The sequence below is a fragment of the Nycticebus coucang genome, chromosome 3 (genome assembly GCF_027406575.1).
Source record: "Nycticebus coucang isolate mNycCou1 chromosome 3, mNycCou1.pri, whole genome shotgun sequence".
NCBI classification, from domain to species: Eukaryota; Metazoa; Chordata; class Mammalia; order Primates; family Lorisidae; genus Nycticebus; species Nycticebus coucang.
In genome coordinates, this window is record NC_069782.1 from 34873909 (window position 1) to 34892543 (window position 18635).

At 37.3% G+C, this 18635-nt stretch overlaps 1 pseudogene; it reads left to right on the forward strand.

Annotated features, from left to right (window-relative positions):
- Positions 1-2022: 2022 nt before the first annotated feature.
- LOC128580898 (cytochrome c-like) overlaps positions 2023-18635 on the forward strand; it is a 61472-nt pseudogene continuing 44859 nt past the window's right edge.

The following is an 18635-nucleotide window of genomic DNA, read 5'->3' on the forward strand; positions in this document are numbered from 1 at the left end:
ATAGATTGAGATACATCTGGTTAGTCAAGGTTGCTGATGATTAACAAACAGAATTTAAAGAACATTGAAAATGTCTCACTAAGGAATATATAATCAGCTTTATAACTGGAGTATAAAATGTCTATATTTTATAACTGAAATATCTCTTGTTATGGAAATTACTTACTCCCTGATCATATCACTTAGAGATTTCACCCTTCAAATCTAGACCAGCCTATGTCCAATTTCTGGCAAAGGGAGAATCTGAAGGGCTTCACTCCTAGTCTCAGTTTATGTTACGCTTTGTTGGCTAATCTGTGGGTTTCACTTGAGTCTCACTATCTTTATTTCCCCTATTGATAATTTTTCTTATTTTTCTAAAAATTTCCCAACTGTTTCACCATAGACAAACAGGGTGTCTAATATGAAATGCATGTGCTTTTCCCTCTTTCTCAGTATATCTCTATTAGTTTATGTTCCATTATTTTTCACCTGACTATGGTGCTGCTTCATCAGTTCAACAACAACAAAAAAACTCATCAAACATTGAGAGTTAGAGTTATGACAAAAAAACAAACAACAACAACAACAAAACCACAGATTCTCTATCTGACAGTATGGGATTGCAGTCTAGAGAATAAACTAGGTACTAATGTCATATAATAATTTGTAAATTATTTACACTTTGTTAACCTCTAAGATAATGTAAGAAGTTATTAAAGTTTCTTAATGAAGTGTAATCTAAGGCAAGAGCTCTATATAGAACAAAGAGGGAAACAAGAGGCGGCTGAGTGTTATACATGAAGAGCAAAGGCCCTGAGGACATTTAAGAACCAAAGGAAGGTCTGTCAGAGCTGTCACCAAGGAAGCAGACCGGACAATGGATTATAAACTCTAAGCTTGCAGGAGGTGGGCCTTCCCATACCTGTCAGGGAAAAGGCCCCAAACAACCAGAGCAGCTGCTATTTATTGAGAAAATACGCCCCTCCCCGAGCCCTGCCCCCTTCACTGGAATGCCACAGCTGACCAATTTCCGACTGCCAAAGTTTGGTCATTAAAATCCAGTAACTGCCACTTTGTCTCTGCAAGCCTGCTGTCCCAGCTCCTAACACATCTTGCTGCATAGGTTTCTACATAGGTTGTTACATAGATGACTACATATGTTGTTACATAAGGGGCTACATATCCTATTACATAGGTTGCTACAAAGGCCACATGGATAAAGTTCAGGACAGGCTAGAGTGACAGTGGAGAGCCAGGTTGGTACTAGACACAGAAGGCCACGTAGCCCCTGTTCAACAACTATGGCCTTTAACCTAAGACAAATAGAATACTCTGGGTGCAGATTTGCATTGGTTTAGAATAAACAATGCAAATTAATAAATCCTTTTTTCTAGATTGAAAACATTACCTTTTTTGGTACTAATTCCCTTCCCTTACACTCGAGTTAACCATCAATCATCTCCTCTTTCACTCTCATCTTCACACCTTCTTGCCTATCAATTTCTTTCCCTCACAAATATCCCAATTGTACCGGGACCAAAGAACTGTTTTTCTTCAACATGGGTACAAATTCCCTTGTCTTTCATTGCCAAATGTCTTGAAACTATAATGGACCCTCTGCTACAGTACAACTGTTCTAAGAATTACACCTAGAAGACTCATGGATAAACCAAGTCACCCTACTATTTTATTTACGTAACATTTGTGTAGTAGTGTAAGAAGAGCTGAATGTATCTCTGAAGTGCCCCTGAAATGAAGGGTTTGGCTTCTTTGTGAATTAGCTATCCACTTCACAGTATTACCAAGATTAAACACATAATTAGCCCCTCAATAAATATCTATTGTGCAACTGTCAGGTGCAAGAATGGAAATACTGACAAGGTCTGTGCCCTTCCAGAAATACAGAGGTGATTGTGCTACAGGTAGAAAAAAGGCAATACCAATAAGAAATAAGACTTCTAATATATTCTATAGAAGTGATTTTAAATTATAAGATAGTTTCAATTATGACCATCACAATGGACCACTAGCAAGTCGACCATGAAGTTCATCTGGGCTGTACAGTGCCACCGCCTTCTCCCAGGTCACATGACACTGAGGCAATACCACCCTCTACACTGTGATACACCATCTCCCTGTGTGACTGCTGGGCGCTCCACTCTGCCGGGAGGGGAGAGGACGCACTGCCAAGTGGCACAGAGGATCCGCAGGGGTTACTCACAACCCTGCGGTACCAATCAGACAAAAGTAAAAGCCACAAACTGGAATTGTTACCTTTCAACTGAGAAATAGGACAACAAGCCATGGAAAATATTTGTTACATGTGACAAACAGCTCGTTTTCTGACTGCGTGAAGAACTCTCAAAACTCCTAATTGGGAGTATCATTTTGGGTTTTTTAAATGATTTTTTAAATTTTAGATTAATATGAGAGTACAAACAATTAGTTTATAATATTTGCATTTGGGGGGGAGTCCCTGTTGTAGTTGTGTCCTGCACCCAGAGTTGTTCCATGTACCCTTATATTGTGCCTATTATGGAAGCATAGCCAACCTCCTCCCTTCTCCCTTCTCCCCCTTCCCCATCTTGAGGTGAATTGAGTATTTCTCTTATGTGAGTGTGTATTAGATGGTAGTATTCATTTTGTTTATGGTGCTCTTCAATATATAAAAGTTACATTTTGCAAAAAAAAAAAAGATAGTTTCAATTCATTCATTCATTTATTCAACAAATATCTGTGTGCTATCTACTCTGAGAATTAACTGTATTGCATAAGCAAATGCCAGTAAGAGAGTGTCCTTTCTTTAAAGAGGTTGGATTCTCAGGAGGAATAAGTAAGTGACCCTTATAATGAGATGGGTGATAGAAAAGGGGTGGGAGCAAACTACTGGAGGACAGACTCAATGTACTTAAGAAAGGAGAGACAGGATTTTATAATGCAGATAAAATCTAGGACATTGAATTTTAAAGGATGAAGAAAAGGTTGTTAAAGATGGGCTGGGGTCTTCCATGATGAAGATTAGTATGAATAAATGGATAAATGAGGAAAAGAGTTTGATAAGTGACTGAGTCAGGTTTAAAGGCCGGGACAAAGAATGCACAAGTGCCGGGGAGAGAGGTCTGATAGATACAGGGGAAATGCACATGCTCTCACTCAGCCTCTCATTCCAAATTCATATTATTTATTATTAAATTTTATTAAGATTAAGATATTAGCCTTAATCTACCTATTCAACTCAGATAGTTTGAAAGACTGAATTAACTAGAGAAATTTATATAATAACTACTTATCCCCTTACCTTTCACAGTGAAATCAAGCCTACAATTAAACAACTAATTAAACAGGATTATTCATTTCAGGGGAGACAGAACCGTATTTTTCTTTCTCCTTGGAATGAATGAAATGTTCCATTCCATAATACACATTTCATCACCAAACTCTCAAATTCCCACTGGGCAGCAAGATATTAGCATTTGAATATTTGTGACAGTGCTGAAGAATAGTCACTGTCCGCCTTGTCTGTGATAAAAGTAATATTAGGAACAACCATTTCTTATGTATTATAAGTTTGCATCCTATTCCCAGCACCCTTAGGGGGGAAATTCCATTAAAACAAATCAAATTAATAGACATGCATCTTGCCACATGATCAGCATTTATCATTTTTAAATTATTATGTCGTTCACCTCTATGAGCGAAATGCAGTCATTTTTATAGATCATCATCACAAGATCCATGTTTCTGGCTTCAAAACTAGATGTCTCTTTGGGCTTCAAATTAATCCGCTAGCTGGAGTCTTGGTATTACTTCAGTGTATTAGTATGAAAATATGTCCATGAATATTCATTCATGAGCGTAGACTTCTTAATTTAGATAGTTAGCTTTTTAGTATAGTTTCTTTCATTTTCCTTGGGCAGCCACTATCCGTTATCACTTTGCATTTATGCAGAAGCTTTCCTCTAAGGAGCCTAAAGTGCTGTAGTTTAATTGTCCAAAAGAAACGGTGTCAGGGTAGAGGGGAGGGAAGTAGAAAAATGTGTTTCCTGATTGTCTTAGGGAATTGGGAGATACTTAATTCCAATTCTGGCTTTGAGCCCAGACAGTAAGACTGTGTCTACACCAAAGAGGTTGTGCATGAGACTTCTAAATTTTACTTCTATGAGAACAAGTACGTGGCTTTACATTTCAAGAAATTCACTGTTATTCTGTCTAAACCAGTGGTTCTCAACTTGGGGCAATTTTCTCCTTCCCTGCATCTGCCCCTTTCTAAAGCAAATGTAGCACTGTCCAGAAATATTGTGTGGGGGGGGAGGGGTTGTGATATGGCATCTAGTGCTTTCAGACAAAGGATCTGCTAAACATCTTACAGGGCAGGGAACAGCCTCCTACAAAAGAATTCCAAATGTCACTACTGCTGATATCAAGAGACTGATCTAAGCCTTAATACCAAACATTCAATTTCTCTGGTATTTACAGAAGATGTCTAATGCCCGATAATAGTGGTAGATGCCAAGTATAATTCTGATTCTAGTGAAACCTCATTAGCAATAAGGAGAATTCCCAGGTGTGGTATAACTTGTACTTTTAATTATAGAAAATAATCTTCTAAGAAATCATTGTCAAAAATAAAATCAATCTGGGCCCTAGGTTCCAACCACGAATCTAAAGTAGTAAAAGAATTCTTTTCTGGCTCAGCGCCTGTGGCTCAAGTGGCTAAGGTGCCAGCCACATACACCTGAGCTGGCAGGTTTGAATCCAGCCCTGGCCTGCCAAACAATAATGATGGCTGCAACCAAAAAATAGCCGGGGGTTGTGGCAGGCACCTGTAGTCCAAGCTCCTTGGGAGGCGGAGGCCGGAGAATAACTTGAGCCCAGGAGTTGGAGGTTGCTGTGAGCTGTGAGCTGTGATGTCAGCACTCTACCCAGGGTGACAGCTTGAGGCTCTGTCTAAAAAAAAAAAAAAAAAAAATTCTTTTCTAATTTCTACATTATCTGGAGTGTATGGTACCCACTCTTTCTGGAGTCAAGGTAAGTTTCTCCCTGAGGCTTCCATGTCAGGGTGGCAATCTGCTTTTGCTTTGGGGTATGCCTTTGGCAGAAGAGAGACCAGGAAAGTGTCAAATCCAACCTCCTGGTTCTGTTATCCTTTTACTCTGGCTCTGTAGGAGGTATCAAATCACTGGCAGGGTCAATACAACAGGGTGACCCCAGGAACAATCTCACAAAAGCAGATCTTTGTTGTAAGATGGACTGAGTCTGTCTCCAGGAGCAGGGAGAGATAGGCCCACTCCCTTATTTCCCGACCCTCTGAGGAGAGACAGACTCACTGCCTTATTCCCTGACACTCTGAGGCTGTTACCTTGCAATGGGTCAGTACAGGGAGGAGGGGCTTTTGGGAGGACTAGTTTGGTGCTAAACAGGTATCTTCAATTTAATCTCTATATAGGAGTTCCTAGGAAAGCCCACCCGGAGGCGGTGAAGGAAATTCCAGATTGATAAAGCACTCCTTCCTTTCTAGGGAGTAGCGAATGCTCAGGATAGGATTATGACAGAGTACCTGTCCTTATCCTCCTTCCCGGTTGGGGCAGTGGCTCCAAGCAGCACCAAGGCAGGGAACCCTTTCTCTCTAGAAAAGCTGGAGATCCTCGCTATTACCTAACAAGCTGAAAGCCATAAGTGGAAGAAAATTCATCTCAGCCTATGCATGCATTAGCACCAAGGTTTGACAGTATTGTTCCAAAGATAGTGGATTATTTGAAACAAATCTGTGCAGTAAAGAAACTGGGCAGAAGGTTCCTCATAAATTAAACAAGCGTCAGAAGAGCTTGTCTTGAAGCTTGCCTTTCTTTGCTGTCAAGACATAAAAGCAAACCATTTCTACACCACATTGTTAAGTTGTTGAAAAATGGATTGTTTGTGACAAGCACAAGCATTTGGCACAATGGTTGGATGTAGATGAAGTGCCAAAACACAGTCCCAAACTGAATATTCATCAAAAAGATAACAGCGCTGGTAGAGTGGTGCTGTTATTATCCACTACAGATTCATGAAACTCAGTCAGTTGGTTATATTGAACGTTTATTGACGCCGGTTGGAAAAAATGATGAGGATGCTGTGATTAAGTTGGTCAACAGAGACAGAGAATCCTTCTGCAAGACAGCATTCCACCGTGCGTCCCACGAACAACATAGCTCCGACTACGGAGGCTGGAGTTGGAAACTCTTCACCCGACCTTGTACCAATTGACTACCACTTTTTTCAGGCTTTGGATCACTTCTTGTAAGAAAATATATTCAATTCTCAACAAGCTGTGGAAAAAGCCCTTTGCAATTTCATCACCACTCACTCTCCGGTAGTCTTTGCTACTGGAATAAACAAGCTACCCTAAAGATTGCAAAATTATGTCTATAGTTTAGGTACATACTTTGATAATTTGCACTGCTTCTTGTTTAAGGTATAACAAACTAAGATTTTGACTCAAACAGGTCATTTTATACACCACACATGCACAATATGTGCTGCTCATGTATCTATACATATATACATTAATTCATGAATTGCTAGTCTTCTAGAAGGTTCTTATTGACATATGCTTCCTCCTAAAGACAAGACTTTTTTCATCTTATGGATTTAGCTTATGGTCCATAATTTTTCTTCTCTTATCTATATAATTTTAGAGTTAAAAGTCAAAATAAAGAAAACAGGTTGGCAGCAAATCCTAATCATTCCATAAATAAAATGCCTGGTTCCAAATATGACTGATTTTTTTCTTCTGTGTATTATATCTTATTCAAATGCATGCTTTTCCAGCCAGCTTTTATTTGAAGTCATTTTTTTTCAGAGAATAAATATTAAAACTATGTTTTTTAAAAATATCCATATGCTATGGATCAAACTGTGCCCCCCCACCCCCAATTTATATGTTGATGGTCTAACTCCCAATGTAACTATTTTTAGAGATAGGGTCTTTAAGGATATAATTATGATAAATAGAGTCATATAGGTGGGGTTCTAATCCAACAGGACTAGTGCCCTTGTTAGATGGAAACGACTCCATGGGTGTGCTCACACACAGGAGATCGGGTGAGAACTCAGTGAGAAGGAGTCTGTCTCCAAGCCAGAAAGAGAGGCCTTGCCAGAAAATGAACCCTGCTGCCACTGTGATCTTGGACTTCTGGCCTTTGAAACTGTGAAAAGGAAATTGCTATTGCTTAAGCTGCCCCTTCTATTATGGAAGCTGAGACAAAGTAATATGCTGTGGCAAGACTACTATTCTCTTTATCTTCAACTATATCCAAATGCTTACGCTTAATTGACTCTCAGAGAGAAAGGACGTACCTAGATGAAGATAATGGAGATTCAGCCAAAGAATATAGCCTATTTCCCTATAATAGCTAGCACAACACATCCATCAGGTGATCACCACTTTTCTTTTTTTTACAAAAAAGTACACTTGAATGTTAATGATTCTTTACCATCCCATTTTTTCACAATCCCTTTGCCATGGTTTTTAAATATTAACTTCACCTGATAAGTATAGTGTATTTTTTTTATAAGTATAGCATTATTTATCTGATATATTTCTCTAAATTGGCTTGTTCAATCAACTTTATGTGCACTTTATAACATTTAAGTTTTTTTTTTAATTGTCCTAGACAATTAACATTTTGGCAAAGCTATTGGATTCTAATAGAAACGTCTACCAGGACAATGATATCTGGCATATTTCTAAAATTATATATCTTTGGAATATGTAAGTAGATCAGTGCTTAAAATCTAACTTATTCATTTAATTATTTATTTTTAAAGGGAATACTTTACTGGGAAACTTTCTAGCATATACATTAGATCTCCATTATCTTTTCCCAGGGACAGCATTTCTCACAAATGAGTGAATTAGCTTAAGCATTTGGATTGTTCACTATCTTGCTATACAACATAGCTAATTCCTTTCTCTGGGAAAATATAGAGGCAGAAGGCTATTGTCAAATTTTTTAAGAGCAGAGAAAATTCTCTTTTTTAATTCAGGGTGGGAAAGAGCAAAAGAAAGGATTAAGGGAAAGCAAAAATGAAAAATAATCTCTCTTAGTATGATGCCCATAGCAATTGATGAAGCAGTTTTGCTAATGAGCTCCTTAGAGGTGGTGCGAATGAACCATATTAAACATTGTCAGAAGCAAACTAATCTTATGTCTTTGGCCAGAATTTCATTAGATTTTTTTTTTTGACAAGGTATAACAAATGTGTCTCTATTTGTGGTTGTGTAGACTTCAACTTCCATAGGTTTGGGCATCAGCAAGAGTAATGGAGTGAGGGATTTGTACAGTAACAATAATAATAGCTGCTATTAATTAAATGATTCGTAGGTGCCAGGTATTGTACTAGGCATTTTTATGAAATTATTTCATGAAATACTTTTACCACCCCTAGGAATTATAATACTTCTATTTTAAAGATAAATAAACCAAGGAAAAATAGGAAGTTAGTTACTGAGTTCGTTATTCCTTTTCCAATTCATTGAGGTTAACATTTGGTTGTTTCTTTAAGATCTTCTGAAGACTTAAGTAGAAAAGTCAGGATTTGAATTCACATTCACAATTCAGATTTCCAATCTGAAAATGACTTTAATTGATAGTAAGCATGTTGATCAACAACTCTAATTGAGGCTATATTTGTACACTTGTGAGCAAGTTAAAGTTCTTGGTTTCCAAAAACAATTTTCTAAATCAAAGTTTATTTCTCTAGAACTGAGAAAGTAATATTTTAAGGAATAAGAGAACTGTTGTCCTCTCTGAGTCAGAGCTATGAAAAACTTAAGGAATTCTTTGTGTCTGAAAGATAATTCTTCGTGTGTCATTGCCTCCATCATTCAGAAGGATGCTATTGAAATAATATTTAATTAGTTATTTATCTGGAATGACTCACTATTTGTCAATATCATATCTGATTTATTACATTTTTAGATTCTAGAGTTGGCCTCATAGTTAACTGAAAAAGGGAGCACAACCCTATTAAAATTGACTTAGTATGAAATCTATTTATGTCATGAAGGCCTTTTATAACTTGGAGTCTGTCTTATTATCTAACCTTATTTCCATTTATTCTCGCATAAATACCCTTTTATTCCTACAGAACTGAACTGCTTGGAGCTCCTCAAATATGCCATATTTTTTTATTATTCCTTTATTCCATACTCAATCTTCTCCCTTGTGCTGGGGCAAGCAACTCCCGTACATCAGCCTGGATACATCTCCAGCCTCATGTAATGATTTAGCTCCTATAGAACACCTTCCTTGATCCTTACACCTGCTTTGTGCTATTTTTGTTTAATTACCATCCTTGTGATCTTGCAAAACTGCATGCATACCTCTATCATAGAACAGACAGGCATGGAGTATCATTAACTTTTGCATCCTCCTCATTTAACTGTCAGATTTTAAAGGTTAACTATTGCCACGATAATGCTGCATTACAGACTATCCCCAAACTCAGGAACCTACAATAACATTTATTCTCCTGGCCAGAGATGTAGGTTATTTTGATTTTAATTTTTTTTTTTTTTTTTAGCCAAGTTTCATTCTGTTGACTAGGCTAGAGTGCTGTACCATCATTGCTCACAGCAACATCAAACTCCTAGACTCAGCAATCCTCTGGCATCAGCCTCCCCAGTATCTGGAACTGGAGGCACCTGCCACCTGGCTCACTCTATTTTTGGTAGAGATGGGGGTCTCATTATTGCTCAGGCTGGTCTCAAATTCCTGAACTCAAGTGATCCACCTGCCTTGACCTCCCAGAGTGCCATGATTACAGGCATGAGCCACCACGCTGGGCCCATTTTAACTTATTTATGAGAATCTCAGATGAACAGCCTAAGTCCAGGCAGCAATTTTGTATTTCAGGATCCTGAATTTGTTTTGGGTTCAGTTATTATATATATGTTTTCTTTTGGGTTTGAAGCTACAATAGCATATGCTACCTGAGTAGCAGAATTGGGAAATACTTATGTGGGAAGAAGTGAGACTAAAACTGAGGGGCTGAATCCCCATGGGGAGGACGAAGGTGCACAGAGGGTGGAGAAGCCATATGGCGCCTACAGTTTCAGTCAGGTCAGGTCTGTGGTAATAGGAAGCAACCCCAAGGGAATCAATAGCCTGTGCTTCATCCTCAGGAGGCTCCTAGTTCACTGGTGGCAGCAACTTTGGGGCTTGTGAGGGTAGAAGGGCTCTCCTGTAGCTGAGGACCCCAATGACTGCCAGAGATGTAGGGGAGGGAGAAATAAACCTCTCTTAAACAGTCTAGTGCCAGTGTCCTTATGTTAAAAGAATTTTTTTCTTTTCTTTCTGGGTAGATGCCCAGTTATGGGATTGAAAGATCAAATAGGAGGTATAGTTTGAGTTCTTTGAGGGTTCTCCATACTTTCTTCCAGAAAGGTATTAGTTTGCAGTCCCACCAGCAGTATAAAAGTGTTCCCTTCTCTCCACATCCATGCCAGCATCTGCAGTTTTTAGATTTTGTGATGAGCCATTTTCACTGGTGATATCTCAGTGTGGTTTTGATTTGCATTTCTCTAACGATTAGGGATGATGTATTTTTTTAATATGTTTGTTAGTCCTTCGTCTGTCTTCTTCAGAGAAGGTTCTGTTCATCTCTCTTGCCCAGGGATAGAAGGGACTGTTGGTTTTTTTCATGTTGATTAATTTGAATTTTATGTAGATCCTAGTTATTAAGCTTTTGTCCAATTCTAAATATGCAAATATCCTTTCCCATTGTGTAGGTTGTCTATGTGCTTTGTTGTTGTCTCCTTTGCTGTACAGAAGCTTTTCACTTTAACTAAGTCCCATTTGTTTATTTTTGTTTTTGTTGTAATTACCATGGAAGTCTTCTTCACAAAATCTTTCCCCAGGGCGATATCTTCAAGTGCTTTTCCCATGCTTTCTTTGAGGATTTTATCATGTCATGCCTTAAAATGTCTATACTTCCCAAAGCAATCTACAGAATCAATCCATCCGTATTAAAATACCAACATCATACCTTCAAGACTTTGAAAAGTAATTTTTCATTTTGTATGGAACTAAAAACAAAACTCTGTATAGCTAAGGCAATTCTTAGTTAAAAAAAAAAAAACAAAGTTGGGGGCATCAATACCAGACTTTAAGATGTACTACAATGCTATAGAGATCAAAACAGCATAGTACTGGCACAAAAAAGAGACATAGACATCTGGAACCAAACAGAAAACAAGGAGATGAAAATAGCATCTTACAGCCACCTAATCTTTGATAAACCAAACAAGAACATACATTGGGGAAAAGAATTCCTATTCAATAAATGGTGCTGGGAGAACTGGGTATCCACATGTAAAAGACTTAAACTGTACCTACACCTTTCTCCACTCACAAAAATTGATTCAAGATGGATATTTTGTATTTATTCTTAAGGGATGATTTTGCAGAATATATTTCAAAAGTTGTTTTCACCCACTATGGAGAAAATGTTTTCCTTCTCTCTCTGGTCAGCCACTGTGGGTTATAGACATTATTTTTTATGATTCTCAAAGGCCTTCTTCCTTCAAAATATTAAATACTAGGCTAGAGTTTATGCAATAACTAACTTTAAAAATTGCCTAACCCTTAGATAGACCTGTGAGGATATGTAAATTAAATAGTCCCTGCAATGTTTTTAATATTCTACAATGCATATGCCTCCATTTAAAATTTTGCAATATTTTAGATCGGAGCTATAGAGAAACTCAAAGTTATATTAAAATCCTCAAATTTATCAATATTGCTGAATGTTTAATTTTTTTACTCTGGATAATAAATGATAACATATTACTATTATTATAATGCTTTCATTTGTGCATTTATATACAAAAATGATTTAAGTTGGTGACTAAAATTAAAATATTGCAACACATTTTCAGATATATTGTTCCATTTTATTTTGGCAATGGTTCTATTCATTATAAAGCTGTGATGGATTGTATCTTTAAAAAATTGCAATACCTCCCACACAACATGTTCCTTTTACACAGTGACTTTGACAGTGGGGTTCATGTTCCCTCCTCATGAATTTGAGTGTGCTTGTGATCGTGAGAGATGTGACATTATATGATTTCTGAGGTTAGGACATGAATTCATTACAGCTTCTGCCTAGGTACCTGTGGATACTTTTTCTTGGATCCTAACCAGCATGCTGTGAGGAAGTTGAGCAGTCACATGGATAGGCAACATGTGGGCTGCTAAGACCCCAATAAAGTTTTCCGGGTGACATTCAATGTCAACCACCAGATTCAAGAGGGAGAGAGCCTTCAGATGCTTTCAGCAAGAGCTATTGTATCACTCCTAGCTTTTGATGTCCTGTAAAACAGAGATGAGCTGTTTTCACTGCACCTTCCCTTAATAGCAAAATAAATGTTTATTGTTTTAAATCACTAATTTGGGGGTAGTTTGTTCCACTGTCATAGATAACTAGAAGACTTGATATTTTACCAATTTAAACTCATACAGCCTGAATTTTAGAAAAATAAATTAATTGTCTTTTCAAATGTCACACAGAAACTGAGTAAAGATGTAGGACTCAAACTGTGATTACTATGTATGAAAGTTATTCCAGCCTTTTGTATATTAAAATTGTTTAAGTTCATATGGAACCCTAATCAGATACATACTGCTATTGTACCAGATTCACTGATGACAAACCTGGAATTCAGAGCAGTTGACACAATTGCCCACAATTAATACTTGGCACTTTGTGGCCGTATGCAAACCTGGTACCTCACTCTCAAACATGTTATCTTAACCATAATGTGATCTAGCTTGCTAACCTCTCCTTTTTCTACTAGTCTCTATAATCTTCTTGATAACTCTAAAATTGCAAGGGTTTGGAAGAGTAAATGAATTATACACTCCAAAATAGTGGTTCAGTGGTCAAAACAATGTCACAAGTTCTCTTTCCAGACAAACACATATACACACAAATATGTGCCCATTTCTCAGAGGATTACAGACTCCCTTGAAGTCAATATATTTAAAGATACCAGCAGATGTTAGAAACCTTGGAGTCTTCTCCTTATACAGTAAATGGAACTCTAGATTTCTAGTTACTATAGGCAACATAAGGAAATGTATACTTTAATGACTCAAAAATAAAGAAATTACAAATTATTTTAAGTAAAGGGAGGATAAGGTGAAAATCAATTTAGCTTTATCAAGATACATTAGTTTCCCAACCCATGTAATCGTTATTATAGTAATGGCTTCCTGGTTGGAATTTTGGCTATTCTCATTAATTGCCTGTGTAAATTTGGAAAATTTGTTTAATGTCTCCAAGTTTGCCATATGTAAATTGGGGACTATAGCACTGCAAATTTTATTGTGGTCTCAGAAGAATTAAAAATTCTCCTTTTTCCACAATAAGTGTATTTCAGGTATGACCTTTCATAATTTTCTAGCATTAATTCCCTCTCTTTACTAAAGAGTGTTAATTATATATCTATGGGTCTAAGTCTTGAGCCAAAGATTGATATTTATTAGAACTCAAGTAATAAACTAACAACTAATATGTTCAAATAAACACAATTAGACAAAAAAAAAAAAAAAAACTTGATGATGTAACAGCTAAGAAAACAAGTTTGAGAGTAAACTACCTGTTTGGAATCTTGGCTATTTTCACTAATTGCCTGTGTAAATTTGGAAATTTGTTTAATGTCTCCAGGTTGGCCATATGTAAATTGGGGCCCATAGAACTACACCTTTTGCTGTGGTCCCAGAAGATATATATATTTTTTTTTTGCTTTAAATTTTTTTTTATTTTTATTTTTTTATTGTTGGGGATTCATTGAGGGTACAATAAGCCAGGTTACACTGATTGCAATTGTTAGGTAAAGTCCCTCTTGCAATCATGTCTTGCCCCCATAAAGTGTGACACACACCAAGGCCCCACCCCTCTCCCTCCGTCCCTCTTTCTGCTTCCCCCCCATAACCTTAATTGTCATTAATTGTCCTCATATCAAAATTGAGTACATAGGATTCATGCTTCTCCATTCTTGTGATGCTATACTAAGAATAATGTCTTCCACTTCCATCCAGGTTAATACGAAGGATGTAAAGTCTCCTTTTTTTTTAATAGCTGAATAGTATTCCATGGTAAACATATACCACAGCTTGTTAATCCATTCCTGGGTTGGTGGGCATTTAGGCTGTTTCCACATTTTGGCGATTGTAAATTGAACTGCAATAAACAGTCTAGTACAAGTGTCCTTATGATAAAAGAATTTTTTCCCTTTGGGGTAGATGCCCAGTAAAGGGATTGCCGGATCAAATGGGAGGTCTAGCTTGAGTGCTTTGAGGTTTCTCCATACTTCCTTCCAGAAAGGTTGTACTAGTTTGCAGTCCCACCAGCAGTGTAAAAGTGTTCCCTTTTCTCCACATCCACGCCAGCATCTGCAGTTTTGAGATTTTGTGATGTGGGCCATTCTCACTGGGGTTAGATGATATCTCAGGGTTGTTTTGATTTGCATTTCTCTAATATATAGAGATGATGAACATTTTTTCGTGTGTTTGTTAGCCATTCGTCTGTCATCTTTAGACAAGGTTCTATTCATGTCTCTTGCCATTGATATATGGGATTGTTGGCTTTTTTCATGTGGATTAATTTGAGTTCTCTATAGATCCTGGTTATCAAGATATTGTCTGATTGAAAATATGCAAATATGCTTTCCCATTGTGTAGGTGGTCTCTTTGCTTTGGTTATTGTTTCCTTAGCATACAGAAGCTTTTCAGTTTAATGAAGTCCCATTTGTTTATTTTTCTTGTTGTTGCGATTGCCATGGCAGTCTTCTTCATGAAGTCTTTCCCCAGGCCAATATCTTCCAGTGTTTTTCCTATGCTTTCTTGGAGGATTTTTATGGTTTCATGCCTTAAATTTAAGTCCTTTATCCATCTTGAATCAATTTTTGTGAGTGGGGAAAGGTGTGGGTCCAGTTTCAGTCTTTTACGTGTAGACATCCAGTTCTCCCAACACCATTTATTGAATAGGGAGTCTTTCCCCCAAGGTATGTTCTTGTTTGGTTTATTGAAGATTAGGTGGTTGTAAGATGTTAGTTTCATTTCTTGGTTTTCAATTCAATTCCAAGTGTCTATGTCTCTGTTTTTGTGCCAGTACCATGCTGTCTTGACCACTATGGCTTTGTAGTACAGACTAAAATCTGGTATGCTGATGCCCCCAGCTTTATTTTTGTTACAAAGAACTGTCTTACTATACAGGGTTTTTTCTGCTTCAATACAAAATGCAGAATCATTTTCTCCAAATCTTGAAAGTACGATGTTGGTATTTTGATAGGAATGGCATTGAATAGGTAGATTGCTTTGGAAAGTATAGACATTTTAACAATGTTGATTCTTCCCATCCATGAGCATGGTATGTTCTTCCATTTGTTAATATCCTCTGCTATTTCCTTTCTGAGGATTTCATAGTTTTCTTTAAAGAGGTCCTTCACCTCCTTCGCTAGGTATATTCCTAGGTATTTCATTTTCTTTGAAACTATGGTGAAGGGAGTTGTGTCCTTAATTAGCTTCTCATCTTGACTGTTATTTGTGTATACAAAGGCTACTGACTTGTGGACATTGATTTTATATCCTGAAACATTACTGTATTTTTTGATGACTTCTAGGAGTCTTGTGGTTGAGTCTTTGGGGTTCTCTAAGTATAAGATCATGTTGTCAGCAAAGAGGGAGAGTTTGACTTCCTCTGCTCCCATTTGGATTCCCTTCATTTCCTTGTCTTGCCTAATTGTATTGGCTGGAACTTCCAGCACTATGTTGAATAGTAAAGGTGACAGAGGACAACCTTGTCTGGTTCCAGTTCTAAGAGGAAAAGCTTTCAGTTTTACTCCATTCAGTAAAATGTTGGCTGTGGGTTTGTCATAGATAGCTTCAATCAGTTTTAGAAATGTGCCACCTATGCCTATACTCTTCAATGTTCTTATTAGAAAAGGATGCTGGATTTTATCAAATGCTTTTTCTGCATCTATTGAGAGGATCATGTGATCTTTATTTTTGCCTCTGTTAATATGGTGGATAACGTTTATGGACTTGCATATGTTAAACCAGCCTTGCATCCCTGGGATGAAGCCTACTTGATCATGATGAATGACTTTTTTGATGATAAGCTGTAATCTATTGGCTAGGACTTTGTTGAGAATTTTTGCATCTATTATCATGAGTGAGATTGGTCTGAAATTCTCCTTTTTGTTTGGGTCTTTTCCTGGTTTTGGTATCAGGGTGATGTTTCCTTCATAGAATGTGTTGGGTAAGATTCCTTCTTCCTCAATTTTTTGGAATAATTTCTGCAGTACAGGAATAAGCTCTTCCTTGAAGGTTTGATAGAATTCTGGAGTGAAGCCATCTGGACCAGGGCATTTTTTGGTTGGAAGATTTTTTTATTGTTTCTTTGATCTCAGTGCTTGAAATTGGTCTGTTCAGGAGCTCTATTTCTTCCTGGCTGAGTCTAGGCAGAGGGTGTGATTCCAAATATTTATCCATTTCCTTCACATTGTCAAATTTCTGGGCATAGAGTTTCTGGTAGTATTCAGAGATGATCTCTTGTATCTCTGTGGGATCAGTTGTTATTTCCCCTTTATCATTTCTGATTGAGGTTGCTAGAGATTTTACTTTTCTATTCCTTGTTAGTCTGGCCCATGGTTTATCCATTTTATTTATTTTTTCAAAAAACCAACTCCTTGTTTCATTAATTTTCTGAATGATTCTTTTGTTTTCAATTTCATTGATCTCTGATTTGATTTTGGAGATTTCTTTCCTTCTACTGAGTTTAGGCTTAGATTGTTCTTTTTTTTCCCAATTCCATAAGATGGCTTGTGAGATTGTTGATGCATTCTCTTTCTGTTTTTCGAATGTAGGCATCTAAAGTGATAAATTTTCCTCTCAAAACTGCTTTTGCAGTATCCCACAGGTTTTGGTAGCTTGTGTCTTCATTGTTGTTATGCTCAAGGAATTTAAGGATTTCCTGTTTTATTTCTTCCTGCACCCATCTGTTTATTCAACAGAAGATTGTTTAATTTTCATGCCTTTGTGTGGGATCGAGCGTTTTTGTTAGAGTTGAGTTCCACCTTTAGTGCCTTATGGTCTGAGAAGATAAGAATCGAATAAGAGATGAACGATATGAAGACTATAAAAAGGATATAGCAGAGCTGAAGCAACTGAAACAGTCAATTAAGGAACTTAAAGATGCAATGGAAAGTATCAGCAACAGGTTAGACCATGCAGAAGAATGAATTTCAGAGGTAGAAGACAAAGTTCTTGAGATAACTCAGATAGTAAAAGAGGCAGAAAAGAAGAGAGAGAAAGAAGAATGTTCACTGTCAGAATTATGGGACTTTATGAAGCGTTCCAACATACAAGTTATAGAAATCCCAGAAGGGGAAGAAGAATGCCCGAGAGGAATGGAAGCCATACTAGAGAATATTATAAAAGAAAATTTCCCAAATATCACCAAAGATTCTGACACACTGCTTTCAGAGGAATATCGGACCGCAGGTTGCCTCAACTCTAACCCAGCTTCTCCAAGACACATTGTGATGAACCTGTCCAAAGTCAAAACAAAAGAAAAGATTCTGCAAGCTGCCAGGAGTAAGCTCCAGTTGCCCTCAGGGGCAAATCCATCAGAGTGACTGTGGACTTCTCTAATGAAACTTTTCAAACAAGAAGACAATTGTCATCTACCTTTAATCTACTTAAACAGAACAATTTCCAGCCCAGAATTCTGTACCCTGCTAAGCTAAGCTTCAAAATTGATGGAGAAATCAAATCATTTATGGATATACAAACATTGAGGAAATTCGCCACAACAAGACCAGCTCTACAGGAAATACTTCAACCTGTTCTGCACACTGACCACCACAATGGATCAGCATCAAAGTAAGAACTCAGAAATTAAAGGACAGAACCTAACCTCCACACTGATGCAAAAGATAAAACTAAGCAATGGACTCTCACCAAATAGGACGAATAGAATACTGACACACTTATCAATTATCTCAATAAATGTTAATGTCTTGAATTCCCACTGAAGAGACATAGATTGGCTGACTGGATTAAAAGACACAAGCCATCCATTTGCCGTCTGCAAGAAACACACCTGGCTTCAAAAGACAAATTAAAGCTCCAAGTCAAGGGTTGGAAGACAATTTTTCAGGCAAATGGAATTCAGAAGAAAAGAGGAGTTGCAATCTTATTTTCAGATACATGTGGATTTAAAGCAACTAAAGTAAAAAAAGACCAAGATGGTCACTTTATATTGGTCAAGGGAAAAATACAACAAGAAGACCTTTCTAATCTAAATATTTATGCACTCAATTTAAATGCTCCCAGATTCTTGAAACAGACCTTACTCAGTCTGAGCAATATGATATCTGATAATACCATAATAACAGGGGACTTTAACACTCCTCTGACAGAGCTGGACAGAGCCTCTAAACAGAAATTAAACAAAGATATAAGAGACTTAAATGAGACCCTAGAGCAATTGTGCTTGATAGACGCATATAGAACACTCCATCCCAAAGAATATACATTCTTCTCATCACCCCATGGAACATTCTCCAAAATTGATCATATCCTGGGACACAAAACAAA